At 43.0% G+C, this 20,885-nt stretch overlaps 1 protein-coding gene across 1 annotated transcript in view; it reads left to right on the top strand.

The window, feature by feature from the left end:
• Positions 1–20,885, top strand: part of LOC306746939 (uncharacterized protein) — a 387,486-nt gene that overhangs the window by 236,012 nt on the left and 130,589 nt on the right. The window lies entirely within an intron of this gene.

The raw sequence follows: 20,885 nt of genomic DNA, 5'->3' as shown, positions 1-20,885 counted from the left end.
ACAATAAACATTTAACAATTAACATTTAACAATAAACATTTAACAATAAACATTTAACATTTAACAATTAGCATTTAACAATAAACATTACACATTTAACAATAAACATTTAACATTTAACAATCAACATTTAACATTTAGCAATTAACAATAAACATTTAACAATTAACATTTAACAATAAACATTTAACATTTAACAATAAACATTTAACATTTAACAATTAGCATTTAACAATAAACATTACACATTTAACAATAAACATTTAACATTTAACAATTAACATTTAACAATAAACATTTAACAATTAACGTTTAACAATAAACATTACACATTGAACAATAAACATTTAACAATTAGCAATTAACATTTAACAATAAACATTTAACAATAAACATTACACATATAACAATAAACATCTAGCATTTAACACTAAACAGAGTGCAATAAAGGGGAGCATGAATATTTAAAATTACAGTAGAATATACAATTAAATTTAAAATAGAGTGCAGTCAACAGATAGCAGTACTTTAAGGTGGGATGAAAGTGTAATGTGAAAGTGTATTTAAATATGAAGTGTGGAGGGAGTCATTATATTATGACTTCATACAATAATCAATTATATTATGACTTTGTACAATAATCAATTGTATTATTACTATATTATGTAAAAATTTAATTATATATACATTTATATAAATTATAATGTTTGCTCTGTTAGCATCATTAACTCTGTGTGTGTGTGTGTGTGTGTGTGTGTGTGTGTGTGTGTGTGTGTGTGTGTGTGTGTCTGTAGGTGTGTGTGTGTTCTCCCCTGAAACTTATGTTCTTTCTCAACAATGGATTACCTTCCTATGAGGATTGATTGAGGTCTTGAATAATCTCAGATTATGTTTTTATTCTCTGATCTTTTCATCTCTCAGCTTCGTGTCTTTATTGTTTTATTTCTGCCTTTTGTAATTAATCTGCGGCGACTGAGTGTTGCGTGTCGAGGTGCTGATCAGAGATCAGGTTTACAGCTCATCAGCATGTTCAGCCCACAGCGTCTCCTCTGACCTCCACTCCTCACTGACCTGAGGTCTGCTGTTCACAGAGCGTCTCCTCTGACCTCACTCTTCACTGACCTGAGGCCTGCTGTTCACAGAGCGTCTCCTCTGACCTCACTCTTCACTGACCTGAGGCCTGCTGTTCACAGAGCGTCTCCTCTGACCTCCACTCAAAATCATAGCTCACTGTGTGAACAGCCAAATGGGCCCAAATGGGTCCAATGGCTATTTGAATGCTATTTGAATTTTCTCATGTACCAAACCATATATTTCCCTTGTATATTACTTATGGTGTTCAATACATCCAAATACAGCAGTTTTAGGCTTTTTTTTCATAAAACAAGCTATAATTTACAGTTTTATATAACAATCTCTCAGTCTGGGATTGGATTCTTAAAAAGAAAAGCCTTGTGTGTTTCACTACAATCTCTCCACACAGTGCTTCTGGTTCTTGTGCATAGATGTAAATAAATACATATAATTATAATAATGACTGTGATGTCTATATCAAATAAAGTCTATGAAGATAAAAGATTCATGTTATGAATGTTCAAAACTCCTTTGAAAGTCACTTCCTGTTACCCCTTCATCTTTCCCCAGAATCCTTTGTACCTCAGATAGTGGAAGCTGAACGTTGAGGTCGTGATGAAGAAAGAGGAAGACGATCCGTCTGGTTTCTCTTCACAGAGGAGGCGTGTCGTTTCTGTCTTCAGGGAATAAAAGACGTTTGACATAAAGGAGCAGCAGCCGGTCGTTTCATTCATTCTTCCATTCATTCATTCATTCATTTATTCATTTCTTTCATTGATTCATTTTATTCATTCATTTATTAATTTCTTTCATTGATTAATTTCTTTTATTGATTGATTGGTTGGTTGATTGGTTGATTGCCTCTCACAGGCTCCTTCCACGTTGAAGCGGTCCAGAGGAAGTCCAGTAAACGTCCTGAAAGCTTCCAGCTGAATCAAGAGGTACAGGTGGTTCTGAAGGAACTAAAAGGAACCAGAAGGAGAACCAGAAGGAACCAGAAGGAGAACCAGTAGGAGAACCAGTAGGAGAACCAGAAGGAACCAGTAGGAGAACCAGTAGGAGAATCAATAGGAGAACCAGAAGGAGAACCAGAAGGAACCAGAAGGAGAACCAGTTGGAGAACCAGTAGGAACCAGAAGGAACCAGTAGGAGAACCAGTAGGAGAATCAGTAGGAGAACCAGAAGGAGAACCAGAAGGAACCAGAAGGAACCAGTAGGAGAACCAGAAGGAACCAGTAGGAGAACCAGTAGGAGAACCAGAAGGAGAACCAGTAGGAGAACCAGAAGGAACCAGAAGGAGAATCAATAGGAGAACCAGAAGGAACCAGTAGGAGAATCAATAGGAGAACCAGAAGGAGAACCAGAAGGAACCAGAAGGAGAACCAGTTGGAGAACCAGTAGGAACCAGAAGGAACCAGTAGGAGAACCAGTAGGAGAATCAGTAGGAGAACCAGAAGGAGAACCAGAAGGAACCAGAAGGAACCAGTAGGAGAACCAGAAGGAACCAGTAGGAGAACCAGTAGGAGAACCAGAAGGAGAACCAGAAGGAGAACCAGAAGGAACCAGAAGGAGAACCAGTAGGAGAACTAGTAGGAACCAGTAGGAGAACCAGAAGGACCCGTTGAACTGGAAAACTGACGTCAATAGAACTAAACTAATATTACTGATGCTCAAAACATCTTTCAGGTCTTTTTTCTTTCATCTCTGAACTTCAGCACTTTTGATTTATTTTTGTTTTATCTTCAAAATTACAAAGTCAACTCGTTTTGTTTCCAGAGCTTTCAGCTTCTCCTCACTGTCTTCAGCTGAATCAGGCTGTGTGTGTGTGTGTCCAGCTGTGTGAGTGTTGATGACACTAATTAAAGCGATAGCAGCAGACGCTCTCCACCGTTTTGTTGTTCATTGTTTTCTCTCTCTATTGTTTACCGGCAACGGAACAATAGAGAGAACAATAGTCTGGCCACGCGTCCCCCCCAAAGGCCCCCCCTCTGAAGACCCCCCCTCTGGACCCCCACCACCACCAGTCTCCACCTACTGCCCTCTAAGGCTCACTAATTATTCATAAATGCACGTTTATGCAAATGTCCCGTGTAGATTAACCTAATTCAGTGATGTAAACAACTCGTGTGTCGGGATTACAGTTTAAATGAGACTGTCTGAGGTCTGGGGTCTGGGGTCTGGGGTCTGGACCATGTTCTCTTCCAGCCCCCCCTCATTTACATGTAGTAAGCCTTAAAGAGCACGCGGCCAGACCAACGCGCTGCATCATTAATGGCTAATGATTAACACATTAATACGGCACGCGCGTCACGCCGCCGCGTGCCGCGCGTGATTAGCATCACGTGATTAGCATAGCGGAGCTACATGATGCTAATTTGAGGAGAGTCACTTCCTTTGGCTGAATTATTAAACATGAGAATCTGAGCAGAATATTTCAAACTTCTACTTTCTCACAGTTTCACGGCTCAAGGAGACACTTTCCTGAGCTGAAGCCTTTGACCTTTGACCCGCCCCCCCCGGCCCTAATGCTTCATCTGCCACTCAAACGGCTGACGGCGCTCTGAGGAAACAGAACTATGATGAAGAAATTACATGTTTTATTTCAGGTTGTTTTAAATCAATCATATTAATAATATTAATAATATCAATAATATCAATAATTTCAATAATATTATCATGGGCTGCGCGTGGTGTATTGCGTAATAATAATATAGTGAGGAGCAGGCAGAGGGTTCTGGGTCGGGTTCCTGTGTGGAGGTTGCATGTTCTCCCCGTGGCAGCGTGGTTCCCTCCGGGTTCTCAGGTTCCTCCAACAGACTGAACATTAATCTAAACATTAATGTGAACATTGATCTAACATGTTGATCATAAACAGCTCCGGTTATAAACAGAGGACGAACGCTTCATATTAAAGTATTAAAGTCTTTATGTCTGTTTTTAAATGTTGACCTTTAATCCGTTTGATGTTATTTATTCACTTTGTTTGTGTTATTAGCGTTTTTGTTATTAACATTATTATTATTAACGTTATTATTATTATTATTATTATTATTATGAAGGTTTTTATTGAATAAAATGCATGTTTTAATCAGAGTTCGATATCAAAGCGATCGGTGAAATCATAAAGTCATAAAGTGATGAAAACAATGAAAGTTGTGCAGAAACCGAGCGGCAGATGAGGAAGAGGAGGCACGAGGCTGGAGACTCTTCGTCCTCTTCCTCTTCATCAGGACTCTCTGTTTCCTCGAGGCTCTCTTAATAATCCTGCAGCTCCTAATCTTCTGAAACTCTGCAGGTGCATTTTATTGCAATCTGAGGGAACCAATGAGCACGCTTGCTTTCATGGGGGGGGGGGGGGGGGGTTAGAGGGGGCGAGGTTAGAGGGTGAAACCATATGTCCCTCTGTCTCTGCTTCAGCTTGTAGAATATTAAATAATCCACCAAGAAGATTTATCTTGCAGAGAATTGCACTTTTCCACTCTTCCTCTCTCCCAGCATGCACCAGCTGTCTGCCGGAGATTTATCTTCAGTTAACCCAATTTAATAATAACAACAACAATTACAATGATAACAATAACAAATATTATTACAATAACTATTGTTATAATAAAATAATACATACAACAACAAAATAAATACTAATTCAATAATAATAATAATAATACAATACCAAATATTAATAATATTTAAAATAATATGTATTCAGCGCTGTAAGAAGTATGCAGTGGAAGTACTAATACACTCATAGCTGATTTTTTTTTCAGGTAACATTTGATTAAAAATGCTGGAAGAAGTATTCAGAAGTAAAAGTACGTCAGTAGCTGGAGTACTGTCCGTGCTGCCTTCAGGGTCCCTGCTGCCTTCAGGGTCCATGACACTCGGCCCGTCAATAACACCTAAATTAAGCAAATTGCAGCCGCGCTCCTTCATCTCTTCATGCGGTCCAAGTTACGGGGATTAGCGGCTCTGAGGCGGATAACCGCTCCAGTTAATCTAGCGGTAATGAGTCTTGTAGTGGATTGCTTAAATTAAAAGCAAATATCAACAGTCATTTGGCTAAAGGCGCGAGCCTGGCCTCAATAATGTGCATTAAGTGATTTGAGTTTAATCATGTGAGTGAACAACAATAAATGACCAGTTTGCAGGTTGTTAAAGCTCCTGATCCGTCTGCAGCCTCCTAAGAAGAAGCTTTTAATGCGCAGTCACAACAACACCTGCAGTTATGATTATTAAACACAGCCAGGACCGTCATCTTTAATAAAGTTAGTTAGCTGCAGCAGTGAACACAGTTACACAACTTTCTCTGTTATGTTTGAATAAAGCTCTGAACTAAGAGACACAACATTGTTCACACACCTAACACACTTTTACTTTGTGTGTGTATTCTCTCTTTTATTCTATGTTATCATATTTATTATTTAACCTTTTAAAAACCCACCTATTTTAGGCCCTTTCCTCTAAATGTCATCCCAAACTAAAAGGCTGTATCTCTGCAACCACTAGGGCTGTTTGAATAATGTTGGTGTTATAATAAAAGGTACACATGTGAGATGTAGTTCAGATGTGTAAATATCAGTCTATATGTTACTGGTTAAGAGTAAATGAAGATGACACACAGAAGAAAATGAAAAGGTTTCAGGTCCGCCAATAAAAAAATCACTTTCAGGATGATTATTTCTTTGAAATGATGCAGCTGTACGGTCCAACTCTAACCCAAATCATAGCTCAATATGTGAACATTCACTAACCCAAATCATAGCTCAATATGTGAACATTCACTAACCCAAATCATAGCTCAATATGTGAACATTCTCTAACCCAAATCATAACTCAATATGTGAACATTCTCTAACCCAAATCATAACTCAATATGTGAACATTCACTAACCCAAATCATAGCTCAATATGTGAACATTCTCTAACCCAAATCATAACTCAATATGTGAACATTCTCTAACCCAAATCATAGCTCAATATGTGAACATTCTCTAACCCAAATCATAACTCAATATGTGAACATTCTCTAACCCAAATCATAACACAATATGTGAACATTCTCTCTGCAAAGGTTGACTTTGATAAAGTGAAGCAGAACAAAGTTAGAGAGGGTTTAGAACAGAGAACATTCAGGAGAGGACTCATTGGGGCCCAATAACCCAATGGGGCCATTGTGGGGCTATTTGAATTTGTTCATGTACCAAACCATATATTTCCCTTGTATATTACTTATGGTGATCAATACATTCAAATACAGCAGTTTTAGGCTTTTTTTCATAAAACAAGCTATGATTTACAGTTTTATAGAACAATCGCTCCGTCTGGGATTGGATTCTTAAAAAGAAAAGCCTCAGGTGTTTCACTACAATCTCTCCACACAGTGCTTCTGGTTCTTGTGCATAGATGTAAATAAATACATATAAATAAATACAAATAATTATAATAATGACTGTGATGTCCATATCAAATAAAGTCTATGAAGATAAAAGATTTATGTTATAAATGTTCAAAACTCCTTTGAAAGTCACTTCCTGTTACCCCTTCATCTTCCCCCTGAATCCTTTGTGGAACTGGACATGAAATGATGCAAAAGTTGAGCTTTGATTTGATTAAGTTTGTGACGAAGCTTTGCAGAAACAATCGAGGACTGATATTAAAGGTCAGCGGCTGTAAAACAATATGTAATCTAACAATATAATCTGACTGCGTATTAATCTGTCATCAAACATCGTGTCTGAATATGTTCTGCAGAAAAATGATTAAACTCAGAGGATTTCATTCTTCTCAAGCTGCAGGCAACAATCTGTAATAAATAATATGAAATGATGTGAAATATATATAATAATTCAAATCATTTACTTTTAATATGCGATATGTAATAATAAATAATATACAACATAAAACAGATACTCCTCCAATGAATCGCCACCTTAACGTGGTGGAGGAGTTTGAGTGGCTCAGTGATCCTGGGAGCTATGTTGTCCGGGGCGTCAGCCCCTGGTAGGGTCTCCCAAGGCAAACAGGTCTCGGGGGAGAGCCCAGACTAAGAGCGATTCAAAAAACCCTGATGAATTGCAGCCCACGGACTAAAGCTACCTCGCCCGGACAAGGGAAACCGGGGCACCCTCCCGGAGCCAGACCCAGGAGGGGAGCTCGTCGGCGAGCGTCTGGTGGCCGGGCTTTCGCCCATGGGGCCCGGTCGGGCTCAGCCCGAAGAAACAACATGGAGCAGCAGTCACCCCGTGGACCCACCACCCGCGGGGAGAATTATCGGGGTCGGGTGCTATGCAGACCGGGCGGCGGGCCAGGCAGGAGACCTGGGCGAGCCGATCGCCGGCAGCATAGACTAGCTCTAGGGACGTGGAACGTCACCTCGCTAGCGGGGAAAGAGCCGGAGCTGGTGCAGGAGGTGGAGCGGTACCAGCTAGATTTAGTTGGGCTCACCTCCACGCACAGCATGGGCTCTGGAACCAAGCTCCTGGAGAAGGGTTGGACTTTGTCCTTTTCTGGAGTTGCCCAGGGTGAGAGGCGCCGGGCGGGAGTGGGGATACTCACGAGCCCCCGGCTGAGCGCCGCTATGTTGGAGTTTTCCCCGGAGAACGAGAGGGTCGCCTCCCTGCGCCTACGGGTTGCAGGGAGTAAAGCTCTGACTGTTGTTTGTGCTTATGCACCGAACAGCAGTTCGGAGTATCCGGCCTTCTTGGAGTCGGTGGGAGGGGTCCTGGAAAGGGCGCCGCCTGCCGACTCCATAGTTCTCCTGGGAGACTTCAACGCTCACATGGGCAATGACAGAGAAACCTTGCGGGGCGTGATTGGGAGGAACGGCTTGCCCGATCTGAACCCGAATGGTGTTTTGTTGTTGGACTTCTGTGCTAGCCACAGTTTGTCCATAACGAACACCATGTTCGAGCATAAGGTGGCTCATAAGTGTACCTGGTACCAGAACACCTTAGGCCGGAGATCAATGATCGACTTTGTAGTCGTATCATCTGATCTGCGGCCGTATGTCTTGGACACTCGGGTGAAGAGAGGAGCAGAGCTGTCAACTGATCACCACCTGGTGGTGAGTTGGATCAGATGGCGGGGGAGTCGGCTAGAAAGACCTGGCAAGCCCAAACGTGTAGTGAGGGTGAACTGGGAACGTCTGGCGGAGGACCCTGTCCGGGAGGTCTTCAACTCCCACCTCCGGAAGAACTTCTCACAAATCCCGAGGGAGGCTGGGGACATGGAACCCGAGTGGACCATGTTCAAAGCCTCTATTGTGGACGCGGCTGCTCGGAGCTGTGGCCGGAAGGTCATCGGTGCCTGTCGTGGCGGCAACCCGAGAACCCGGTGGTGGACACCGGGGGTGAGGGAAGCCGTCAAACTGAAGAAGGAGGCCTTTCGGGCCTGGCTGGCCCAGGGGTCTCCTGAAGCAGCTGACGGGTACCGGCAGGCCAGAAGGGCTGCAGCTGCGATGGTCGCGGATGCTAAAACTCGGGCATGGGAGGAGTTCGGGGAGGCCATGGAGAAGGACTTTCGGTTGGCCTCAAGGAAGTTCTGGCAAACCATCCGACGGCTCAGGAAGGGAAAGCAGGGCCTACCCCAGGCTGTTCTCAGCAGGGGGGGGGAACTGCTGACCCGGACTGGGGACATCGTCGGGCGGTGGAAAGAGCACTTTGAGGAACTCCTAAACCCGGCTAACATGTCCCCCGGAGAGGGGGCAGCGCCGGAAGACTTTGGGGTGGTTTCTCCCATATCCCAGGCAGAGGTCGCTAAGGTAGTCAAAAAGCTCCTTGGTGGCAAGGCGCCAGGGGTGGATGAGATCCGCCCTGAGATGCTGAAAGCGCTGGACATTGTTGGGCTGTCTTGGTTGACACGCCTTTTCAGTGTCGCATGGGGGTCGGGAACAGTGCCCATGGACTGGCAGACCGGGGTGGTGGTTCCCATCTACAAGAAGGGGGACCGGAGAGTGTGCTCAAACTATCGTGGCATCACACTGCTCAGCCTCCCGGGAAAAGCTTATGCCAGGGTGCTGGAAGGGAGGCTCCGACCGCTTGTCGAACCTCAGATTCAAGACGAGCAGTGCGGATTCCGTCCCGGTCGTGGAACAGTGGACCAGCTCTTTACCCTTGCAAGACTACTGGAGGGGTCCTGGGAGTTTGCCCAACCAGTCTACATGTGCTTTGTGGACTTGGAGAAGGCTTTCGACCGGGTCCCTCGGGGGTTTTTGTGGGGGGTGCTGCGGGAGTATGGGGTGCCGGACCCGTTGGCACGGGCTATCCGGTCTTTGTACGCCTGCAGTAGGAGCTGTGTTCGTATCCTCGGTAGTAAGTCAGACACGTTCCCGGTGGGTGTTGGCCTCCGCCAGGGCTGCCCTTTATCACCGGTCCTGTTCGTGACCTTCATGGACAGGATATCTAGGCGCAGCCAGGGGGCGGAGAGGATCCGGTTCGGGAGTCTCAGGATCGCCTCTCTGCTGTTCGCGGATGATGTGGTCCTGTTTGCCTCCTCGGATTGTGACCTCCAGTATTCACTGGGGCGTTTTGCAGCCGAGTGTGAAGCGGCAGGGATGAGAGTTAGCGCCTCCAAATCTGAGGCCATGGTGCTCTGCCGGAAACCGGTGGATTGCTCCCTCCAGGTGGGGACAAACTGCCTACCCCAAGCGAAGGAGTTCAAGTATCTCGGGGTCTTGTTCACGAGTGAGGGTAAGGTGGAGCGGGAGATCGACAGACGGATCGGTGCGGCTGCAGCAATAAAACAGGCGCTGTACCGGTCCGTCTTGGTGAAGAGGAGCTGAGCCAGAAGGCGAAGCTCTCCATTTACTGGTCGGTCTATGTTCCAACCCTCACCTATGGTCACGAACTCTGGGTCGTGACCGAAAGAACGAGATCTCGAATACAAGCGGCCGAAATGAGCTTCCTCCGCAGGGTGGCCGGGCTCAGCCTTAGAGATAGGGTAGGGAGCTCGGACATCAGGGGGGAGCTTGGAGTCGAGTCGCTGCTCCTTCGTGTCGAAAGGAGTCAGCTGAGGTGGTTCATCTAGTCAGGATGCCTCCTGGACGCCTCCCATTAGAGGTTTTCCAGGCACGTCCAACTGGTAGGAGACCCCGGGGAAGACCGAGGACACGCTGGAGGGATTATATCTCCCGGCTGGCCTTGGAACGCCTCGGGGTCCCAGAATGAGCTGGAAAGTGTTGCGGGTGAGAGGGAAGCCTGGGTCGGCCTGCTGGACCTGCTGCCACCGCGACCCGACCCCGGATAAGCGGCTGATAATGGATGGATGGATGGATGGATAAAACAGATAATCAATAATGTGCAATGTGTGATAATAGTAAATTATATAGAATATAATATACAACATATATATACATATACATATATACGTATATATATATATATATATATATATATATATATATATATATATATATATATATATACATATATATATGTATATATATATGTATATATATATATATACGTAAATATGATCTGTGTAATATACGCTCCTGTCACAGTAATCAAGAACGTACACATGGAAGGATTATTATCATATGATACATTTATTGTTAATTGTTAAATGTTAAATGTTTAATATTAAACGTCCCGCCAGGAAAGATTCCTTGTGTGTGTAAGCATAGATGGTAATAAATGGTTCTGATTCTAATTTATATAATTAAATTGAATACATAATTTTAATTTAATAATTTCTTTTTCATAATTTTAAGGGCATAATTATGTAATTAATGTCTGACTGAGGTGCTTTTATAAATAACCATATAGTCTGTATAATTACATATATATATATAGATATATATATCTATATATATATATATATATATGTACATACATAAGGAGGCCATGTCTTTAGACTGTATCAGTGTGTGCAGCTTAGTGCTGCACTATGAATTGTTGTCTCTTATGAGCTTATTGCTCAACATCTGGCCTGATGTTAAACATGCAACATCTGCATGAACAGGACATTGTCATGTGTTTAAATCCCCTCCTCGGCCGAGGAGCTTATATGAAGACTGGAGCCTGATCACATGTCCGCTGCTGTCAGTGACGCTGACACATCACTTCCTGCTTCCTGCTGTTTTCATCCATCACACGTCCACTGGTGATCTACTGGTGATATATTGGTGATCTACAAGTGATCTATTTGTGCTCTACAGGTGATCTACTGGTTTTATACTGGTGCTCTACTGGAGCTGTACTGGTGCTCTGGAGCTGTACTGGTGCTCTACTGGAGCTGTACTGGAGCTGTACTGGTGCTCTAATGGAGCTGTACTGGTGCTCTGGAGCTGTACTGGTGCTCTACTGGAGCTGTACTGGAGCTGTACTGGTGCTCTACTGGAGCTGTACTGGTGCTCTAATGGAGCTGTACTGGTGCTCTACTGGAGCTCTACTGGTGCTCTACTGGAGCTGTACTGGAGCTGTACTGGAGCTGTACTGGTGCTCTACTGGAGCTGTACTGGTGCTCTGGAGCTGTACTGGTGCTCTACTGGAGCTGTACTGGAGCTGTACTGGTGCTCTAATGGAGCTGTACTGGTGCTCTGGAGCTGTACTGGTGCTCTACTGGAGCTGTACTGGAGCTGTACTGGTGCTCTAATGGAGCTGTACTGGTGCTCTGGAGCTGTACTGGTGCTCTACTGGAGCTGTACTGGAGCTGTACTGGTGCTCTACTGGAGCTGTACTGATGCTCTAATGGAGCTGTACTGGTGCTCTACTGGAGCTCTACTGGTGCTCTACTGGAGCTGTACTGGAGCTGTACTGGAGCTGTACTGGTGCTCTACTGGAGCTCTACTGGTGCTCTACTGGAGCTCTACTGGTGCTCTACTGGAGCTGTACTGGAGCTGTACTGGAGCTCTACTGGTCCTCTACTGGATCTGTACTGGAGCTCTACTAGAGCTCTACTGGTGCTCTAATGGAGCTCTACTGGTGCTCTCCTGGAGCTGTACTGGAGCTCTACTGGTCCTCTACTGGATCTGTACTGGAGCTCTACTAGAGCTCTACTGGTGCTCTAATGGAGCTCTACTGGTGCTCTCCTGGAGCTGTACTGGAGCTGTACTGGTGCTCTACTGGAGCTGTACTGGAGCTGTACTGGTGCTCTACTGGAGCTGTACTGGTGCTCTAATGGAGCTGTACTGGTGCTCTACTGGAGCTCTACTGGTGCTCTACTGGAGCTGTACTGGAGCTGTACTGGAGCTGTACTGGTGCTCTACTGGAGCTGTACTGGTGCTCTGGAGCTGTACTGGTGCTCTACTGGAGCTGTACTGGAGCTCTACTGGTGCTCTACTGGAGCTGTACTGGAGCTCTACTAGAGCTCTACTGGTGCTCTAATGGAGCTGTACTGGTGCTCTACTGGAGCTCTACAAGAGCTGTACTGGTGCTCTAATGGAGCTGTACTGGTGCTCTACTGGAGCTCTACAGGAGCTGTACTGGTGCTCTACTGGAGCTGTACTGGTGCTCTACTGGAGCTGTACTGGTGCTCTACTGGTGCTCTACTGGAGCGGTACTGGTGCTCTACTGGAGCTGTACTGGTGCTCTACTGGACCTGTATTGGTGCTCTAATGGAGCTGTACTGGTGCTCTACTGGAGCTGTACTGGTGCTCTACTGGAGCTCTACTGGTGCAGTATTGGGACTCTTTCTTTGGGGCTTCATAACCAGCTCGGCTGCTTCCTGGTGAGCTGAGGGGATGAGAGCAAAACCACTTAGTTTCATTACATAACGTCGGAGCGGAGCAGCAAATATAATAATATTAATGGGATAATTTAATGCAATTTTCTTTATTTGATGCACTCTGACTCTGACGGCTAATCTGAAGGCATTGTTTAGAATAGATTGAAAAATGAAAGACAGCTAATCCTTCACTGAGGTCAGCCGGGCGGGACTGGACCCCATGTGATGGACTTCCTCTGCATTATCATCTATTACTTTATTAGAACAGTTCATTCATTACTTAATAAGAAGCATGTGACTAATGAACTCACAGGAGCTTCACAGTTTGAAGGTTGAGGGTTCAGATCCCGTCTGGACTTCATAAAGGAGTCTTTTATTGTGAAAACCCAAATGTACATCTTGGAAAATGGAGAAGAAGGAAAAGAAGGAGGAGGAGACAAATTGGTTTCTTTAAACATTGAGCCGGAAGACTAAACTGATGAAGAGTCTGAATGAAGACTAAACTGATGAAGAGTCTGAATGAAGACTAAACTGATGAAGAGTCTGAATGAAGACTAAACTGATGAAGAGTCTGAATGAAGACTAAACTGATGAAGAGTCTGAATGAAGACTAAACTGATGAAGAATCTGAATGAAGACTAAACTGATGAAGAGTCTGAATGAAGACTAAACTGATGAAGAGTCTGAATGAAGACTAAACTGATGAAGACTAAACTGATGAAGACTAAACTGATGAAGAGTCTGAATGAAGACTAAACTGATGAAGACTAAACTGATGAAGAGTCTGAATGAAGACTAAACTGATGAAGAGTCTGAATGAAGACTAAACTGATGAAGAGTCTGAATGAAGACTAAACTGATGAAGAGTCTGAATGAAGACTAAACTGATGAAGAATCTGAATGAAGACTAAACTGATGAAGAGTCTGAATGAAGACTAAACTGATGAAGAGTCTGAATGAAGACTAAACTGATGAAGACTAAACTGATGAAGACTAAACTGATGAAGAGTCTGAATGAAGACTAAACTGATGAAGACTAAACTGATGAAGAGTCTGAATGAAGACTAAACTGATGAAGAGTCTGAATGAAGACTAAACTGATGAAGAGTCTGAATGAAGACTAAACTGATGAAGAGTCTGAATGAAGACTAAACTGATGAAGACTAAACTGATGAAGAGTCTGAATGAAGACTAAACTGATGAAGACTAAACTGATGAAAACTAAACTGATGAAGAGTCTGAATGAAGACTAAACTGATGAAGAGTCTGAATGAAGACTAAACTGATGAAGAGTCTGAATGAAGACTAAACTGATGAAGACTAAACTGATGAAGACTAAACTGATGAAGAGTCTGAATGAAGACTAAACTGATGAAGAGTCTGAATGAAGACTAAACTGATGAAGAGTCTGAATGAAGACTAAACTGATGAAGACTAAACTGATGAAGACTAAACTGATGAAGAGTCTGAATGAAGACTAAACTGATGAAGAGTCTGAATGAAGACTAAACTGATGAAGACTAAACTGATGAAGAGTCTGAATGAAGACTAAACTGATGAAGAGTCTGAATGAAGACTAAACTGATGAAGAGTCTGAATGAAGACTAAACTGATGAAGACTAAACTGATGAAGAGTCTGAATGAAGACTAAACTGATGAAGAGTCTGAATGAAGACTAAACTGATGAAGAGTCTGAATGAAGACTAAACTGATGAAGAGTCTGAATGAAGACTAAACTGATGAAGACTAAACTGATGAAGAGTCTGAATGAAGACTAAACTGATGAAGAGTCTGAATGAAGACTAAACTGATGAAGACTACACTGATGAAGAGTCTGAATGAAGACTAAACTGATGAAGAGTCTGAATGAAGACTAAACTGATGAAGAGTCTGAATGAAGACTAAACTGATGAAGAGTCTGAATGAAGACTAAACTGATGAGTGTGAATGAAGACTAAACTGATGAAGACTAAACTGATGAAGAGTCTGAATGAAGACTAAACTGATGAAGAGTCTGAATGAAGACTAAACTGATGAAGACTACACTGATGAAGAGTCTGAATGAAGACTAAACTGATGAAGAGTCTGAATGAAGACTACACTGGTCCAGGTTCAGTCCTCAAAGAGTCCTGCAGGTTATCTCTGGACCTAGTGGAGTTGAGCCTTCAGAATAAGAGCGCGCTGCATAATAAGGAGCAGAGTTGAGCCTTCAGAATAAGAGCGCGCTGCATAATAAGGAGCAGAGTTGAGCCTTCAGAATAAGAGCGCGCTGCATAATAAGGAGCAGAGTTGAGCCTTCAGAATAAGAGCGCGGTGCATAATAAGGAGCAGAGTTGAGCCTTCAGAATAAGAGCGCGCTGCATAATAAGGAGCAGAGTTGAGCCTTCAGAATAAGAGCGCGCTGCATAATAAGGAGCAGAGTTGAGCCTTCAGAATAAGAGCGCGCTGCATAATAAGGAGCAGAGTTGAGCCTTCAGAATAAGAGCGCGCTGCATAATAAGGAGCAGAGTTGAGCCTTCAGAATAAGAGCGCGCTGCACAGTAATGAAACCATGGCAGCCTGTAATCTGTGTCTAATCCTCCTCTTATTGGTTCTGTTCTCCGGCGGATGAGATGGTGTTTAATCGACTTTGGGAGAATTAGTCATTCCTTATTACCGTCGTGGTTTTACAGGACTTTCCTGGAAAATCCCATTCAACAGACATTTTAATTTCATTTCAGCGGCTCAGTCATGTTGAGGCAATGTTAATAATCCCATAACAGTAATCATCATTTCTTTTGCTTTTGTCCTGTTTGTTTCCTCCCAGAATAGAACAGGACTCACTCTCCTTTATTGCTTTTTACAAGCTCTGATGGTTTTATGAAATATCATCATGACCCCAATTACTCAAAATCTTTCTTCTGGTAATCTGACGGACACCACAAGCTCAAATATTCACATCTTTCTCTTTTTGTTTCTTTCATATTACACATCTTAACATATGGCCCTGAAATTATATCATAATTAACTTAATAACACATCTTCTTCTTGTTATTATTATGTGTATTATCATTACAATTATGATTTATGATCATGAATAGGATGATTATAATGTACAATTATTAATAATATGTATTATTAATATTCATATCTGTACTATTTATCCTTATTATGACTATTATGATAATCAGTCCTCCTCTGGAGGAGCAGGACCCTGGTCCTCTTGAAGAGGAGGACCCTGGTCCTCTGGAGGAGCAGGACCCTGGTCCTCTTGAAGAGGAGAACCCTGGTCCTCTTGAAGAGGAGGACCCTGGTCCTCTGGAGGAGCAGGACCCTGGTCCTCTGGAGGAGCAGGACCCTGGTCCTCTTGAAGAGGAGAACCCTGGTCCTCTTGAAGAGGAGAACCCTGGTCCTCTTGAAGAGGAGGACCCTGGTCCTCTTGAAGAGGAGGACCCTGGTCCTCTGGAGGAGCAGGACCCTGGTCCTCTTGAAGAGGAGAACCCTGGTCCTCTTGAAGAGGAGGACCCTGGTCCTCTTGAAGAGGAGGACCCTGGTCCTCTGGAGGAGCAGGACCCTGGTCCTCTTGAAGAGGAGGACCCTGGTCCTCTTGAAGAGGAGAACCCTGGTCCTCTTGAAGAGGAGAACCCTGGTCCTCTTGAAGAGGAGGACCCTGGTCCTCTTGAAGAGGAGGACCCTGGTCCTCTTGAAGAGGAGAACCCTGGTCCTCTTGAAGAGGAGGACCCTGGTCCTCTGGAGGAGGAGGAGGAGGACCAGGTCTAAATAAGGCAGCTCGGTCCAGATGTCCCTGCTGTGTCTGCTAATCCACTCTCAAATCTTACAAGATGAAAGTGGAATCTTCCATCAATTATGATCCAAACATACTGAATTATATCCCATAAATCCCTCAAATGATTCCCTAATAATCCTCCTGATGGGATCACATGACCCAGATACATGGTCACATGACCCCCTGCTCAGCTGTACATGTACATGACTCACATCTGGGACTCAATCCGCTTCATGGAGACGTTTGTCTTTATGGCAGTTTATCAATAAATCAACATGCTATATATAATATATATATTGAATTAAATATATTATAATATAATAATATATATTTTATAAATGTGTAATATATATATAATATAATTATATTATAACAGTGGTGGGCCGTGTGTTTTCGACCTAGTGTTTTCGCTCTGCTCTCCGCCGACGCCCCACGCTCACCCGAGGAGGCGCGATGGAAAACAGGAAGAGGTGTCAAAAGTATTCACATCCATTACTCAAGTAGAAGTATAGATACTAGGGTTTAAAAATACTTCTGTAAAAGTTGAAGTATCAACTCAAGCTTTTTACTTAAGTAAAAGTGTAAAAGTACTGGTTTAAAAACTACTTAAAAGTAAAAAAAAAAAGTAAAAGATTTTTTTTTTCCATTAAGGACAAACTCTTAAGCCGCGTCTCAGGGGCCTATAGTGCACTACCCTACCTCCCCCAAAACAATCACTTTATAAAGGCCATAATGACTAATGTTTTATGTTATGTTGAAAAATGTGGGATGCACTAGGCTACCCGTTTCAGCTGCATATATGCCCATTGAAAATGATCACATTTTATTACAATGCAAATACATTAAAGTACCATATGTGTACTACTGAGCATTAACATGCGTTTCATGGAGCGGAAGACATGATAACTAGTTGCCTATAAGTATTGTAATAGTGCAAAATAGGCGGCGGCGGCGACTCCAACACAAACACTTAAAGCTGTGGTTCTCAAACTTTTTCTGTAAATAACATAATTGTGTGACTCTTCTGTGCTTTTATAAGTAACAGAATAAAGAAAAGTAAATCAGATTGCCCCATCAGACAATGTTTTGTTTTGTGTTTTTGTGTAAAAAATTACTCATATTTAGTTACTACTAAATAGCTCATTGTGGAAAACAATAAGCTTTTCATTTTTTTTGCCAAACAAAACAGAATGAGTGCAGATATGTGAGCCATCAGGTTGTATCAGTATTAGTGGAGCAGTGAGCTGCTTTCCTCGACACATATGTTACAAACGGGGTTGTAGATTTGATACGGCCTCTCTCAATTCATGCTCAATATTGAGCTTATATTTGTTTTTTTATTTTGAAAAACGCAACAGCAGGAAAAGACGAGCTCACGGAGCTCACGGCGTCAAATCGCGCATGCGCAAGCTAACCTGTTAACGGCGTACCGTAACCATTTACCCGAAAGTACAGACATTTGTCCAAGTATTTATTAATAACTTGTTTTATATCCGTGTACTTTGTACTTTTGTAATATGTGAAGCCAGCAGCTAATTGTTGGTAGAAGACACGAGCACTTTGGCTCTTTCACCTGGAGCAGGAGAGCTGCTCCGGCTTCAGAGAGCTGCTCCAAACCAAAATGAAATAGTAGCGAGGCTATTTTTAAAATGTAGGGAGTAAAAAGTACAGATATTTGCGTGACAATGTAAGGAGTAGAAGTAAAAAGTCGTCTGAAAAATAAATACTCCAGTAAAGTATAGATACCCAAAATTTCTACTTAAGTAAAGTAACGAAGTATTTGTACTTCGTTACTTGACACCTCTGAAAACAGGTCTAGCAGCGAGCGCTCTCCCACCACCGCCACGCCGCGAGCTAGCGGCGCGAGGTAGCCTAGCTAGCGGCGCGAGGTAGCCTAGCTAGCGGCGCGAAGTAGCCTAGCTAGCTCGTGAGCTAGCTCTGTGGAGGTGGGTGCTGGCGGAGAGCCAAGCGGGTAAAAAACAAACACAAAAAGCAAAAGCCGCAGTTCACTCACCAGATGCTGTTCACTAAATAAAGACAGTCCATCCTCCTCTCTGTTAACACTTCAGTGACGCGGTTGTTCAGCTCATCGCTTAATGGACGCCAGTGAGGATCGTCACTGACAAACATGTAACCCTCCATGAGGAAGACATGAAGTAAATCCAGCTAGTCTGTCTCTCCTCCTTCAGCCATTGAGTGATAAAACAAGCAAAACACGAAACATGTCATAACTTCTCTTATGATTCAGCCTAAACTCTTCTGCTAGCAGCTAGCTAGCTTTCTGTTGACAGAAGTCACGCTGGCCCACTGACCAATCACACGTCCAGAGCCAGCATGCAGGCGCTTTTACGTCAAAGAACACGCCCAGCACGTCAAACTAAAGATCTGATTGGTTGAAGACTATGACATCACGACAACGTCTCATGTACTTTAATCTGCAAAGTCCAGTTAGAAGCGCTCTGCTTCCACAGAGACACAGAGGTGACATCTGATTGGATGAGAGCTCTCCTTAAAAGAAGCTTCATGTGCTGCAGCTGGGAGCAGAGCAACAGAGGAGGCGACTGTGGCTAAGTGGTTAGCGTGCCCCTCTTTCAATCAGAGAATCGGTGGTTCAAACCCTGGCTCCACTAGTCCACGTCGATGTGTCCTTGAGCAAATCACTTAACCCCTAATTGCTCCCCGTTGCTGTGACTACGGTGTTTAAGCGTCAGCTAAATTAAAGACTGACTGTGGGCTGAGTGGCTGTGACATAATAATACATGTAGTGTATTTGTGAAAAACAATTAAAGTATAAAATAGATATAACTTTGTGACTCTGTTTAGGCAGCAGAGAAGACTTACAGGTCTTGACGGCCACCATTGGTATAATAATACATCATAATATTATAATATATATATTATTAAATATATATATATATATATATATATATATATATATATATATATATATATATATAAAGATATATATATATATATATATATATATATATATATTATATACACACATATATATCAAGGGTGTCCAAACTTTTTTCACCGAGGGCCACAAACAGAAAAATATATGGGCTACTCAGGTGAGGTATATCGCAAAATGAATCAAATGAGGTAAATTATGCATATATATATTCTTTTTTGTTTAATATACATACATATATATATATAGAGAGATATTCGTTTTGTTTATACATATATATTTTAAAAAGCACATCAGAGGAAATGTGGCCTTTTCCAAGCTCCAGTAGAAGTCGGTAGGGAGAGAAACTGAAGCTGGTTCTTCAGAGATTCATCACTGCAGCTCCATCAGTTCTAGTTCAGACTCTCTTCACTTCTTCTGCATCATCAGGAAGGGAGTCGAGAACAGCTTGAATTCTTTCTCAATGGCAGAAAGATCTGGGAAGCGCAGACTGAGTTCTGTCATTTGATGTGATGACAGACACATATTTCCTCTTTTTCACAGAAAGGTTGACCTCTGGAAAAGCTGCTCTGACGTCAGGCAGCGTGGGGAAGAGTTGACGTTACGTAGTTGTGTCTCAAAGAGACGAAGCTTCACACAGAGCGGGTTCATTGTGCGTGAGCTTTGGTACCTGGGCTTTGCCTTGCAGGCTCTTGTTCAGTGTGATGATGATAAGATCAGCTAGAGGCCAGGTCTGCCAACCGTAGTGTGTCACTCAGCTCATGAAGAGGTCGTCCTTCTCTTTCAAAACCGGGTCAGCTCAGAGAGAAGAGGACCTGTTCAGCTTCGCTTTGAGTTAGTGCTCTGTGTTATGAAGTCTCTGTGTTATGAAGTCTCTGTGTTATGAAGTCTCTGTGTTATGAAGTCTCTGTGTTATGAAGTCTCTGTGTTATGAAGTCTCTGTGTTATGAAGTCTCGTCTGAGAGGTTTTTGTGTCGCTGTGAGCTGAGTGACATCGTAGCTGTTATGAGGCTGTTATTTTCTCGTGTTTTGTTCAGACAGCAAAAATATGTATTAAAAGTGATCAAAAGCTTGAGGTTTCATGGAACGGCGTGGAAGTGGTGTGACGACTATTGCATATGGTTCGTGATCATGCAGCAAGCTGTTGTAACTCCACTGTACTTTGTCACAACTGTTCCAAAGTTAACATGCTTCATGAGAGGCATGGCTGGAAGACTTCTGCATGCCAATATGAACTCATAGTCAGAGCGCCACCTACTGGGAAACTATGGCAATTTGAACTAGAAATGAACGAAGAAAATGAAATTGGCCGACTTCTGGTACGGTTTATGGTCCCAAGAGAGTTATTTTTAAGTTTATATTTTTATAGAGTTTAGGAGGAGATGTGTTTTTTACAAAATTCAAAATGGCGGAAAATCTAAGTAGGCGGAGCTTAAGGGTCTCAATGTGTTTTTTGTAGAGCAGTCCCAC

This window comes from Taurulus bubalis, assembly GCF_910589615.1.
Source record: "Taurulus bubalis genome assembly, chromosome: 14".
NCBI classification, from domain to species: Eukaryota; Metazoa; Chordata; class Actinopteri; order Perciformes; family Cottidae; genus Taurulus; species Taurulus bubalis.
This window is presented reverse-complemented; position numbering and strand designations above follow the sequence as displayed.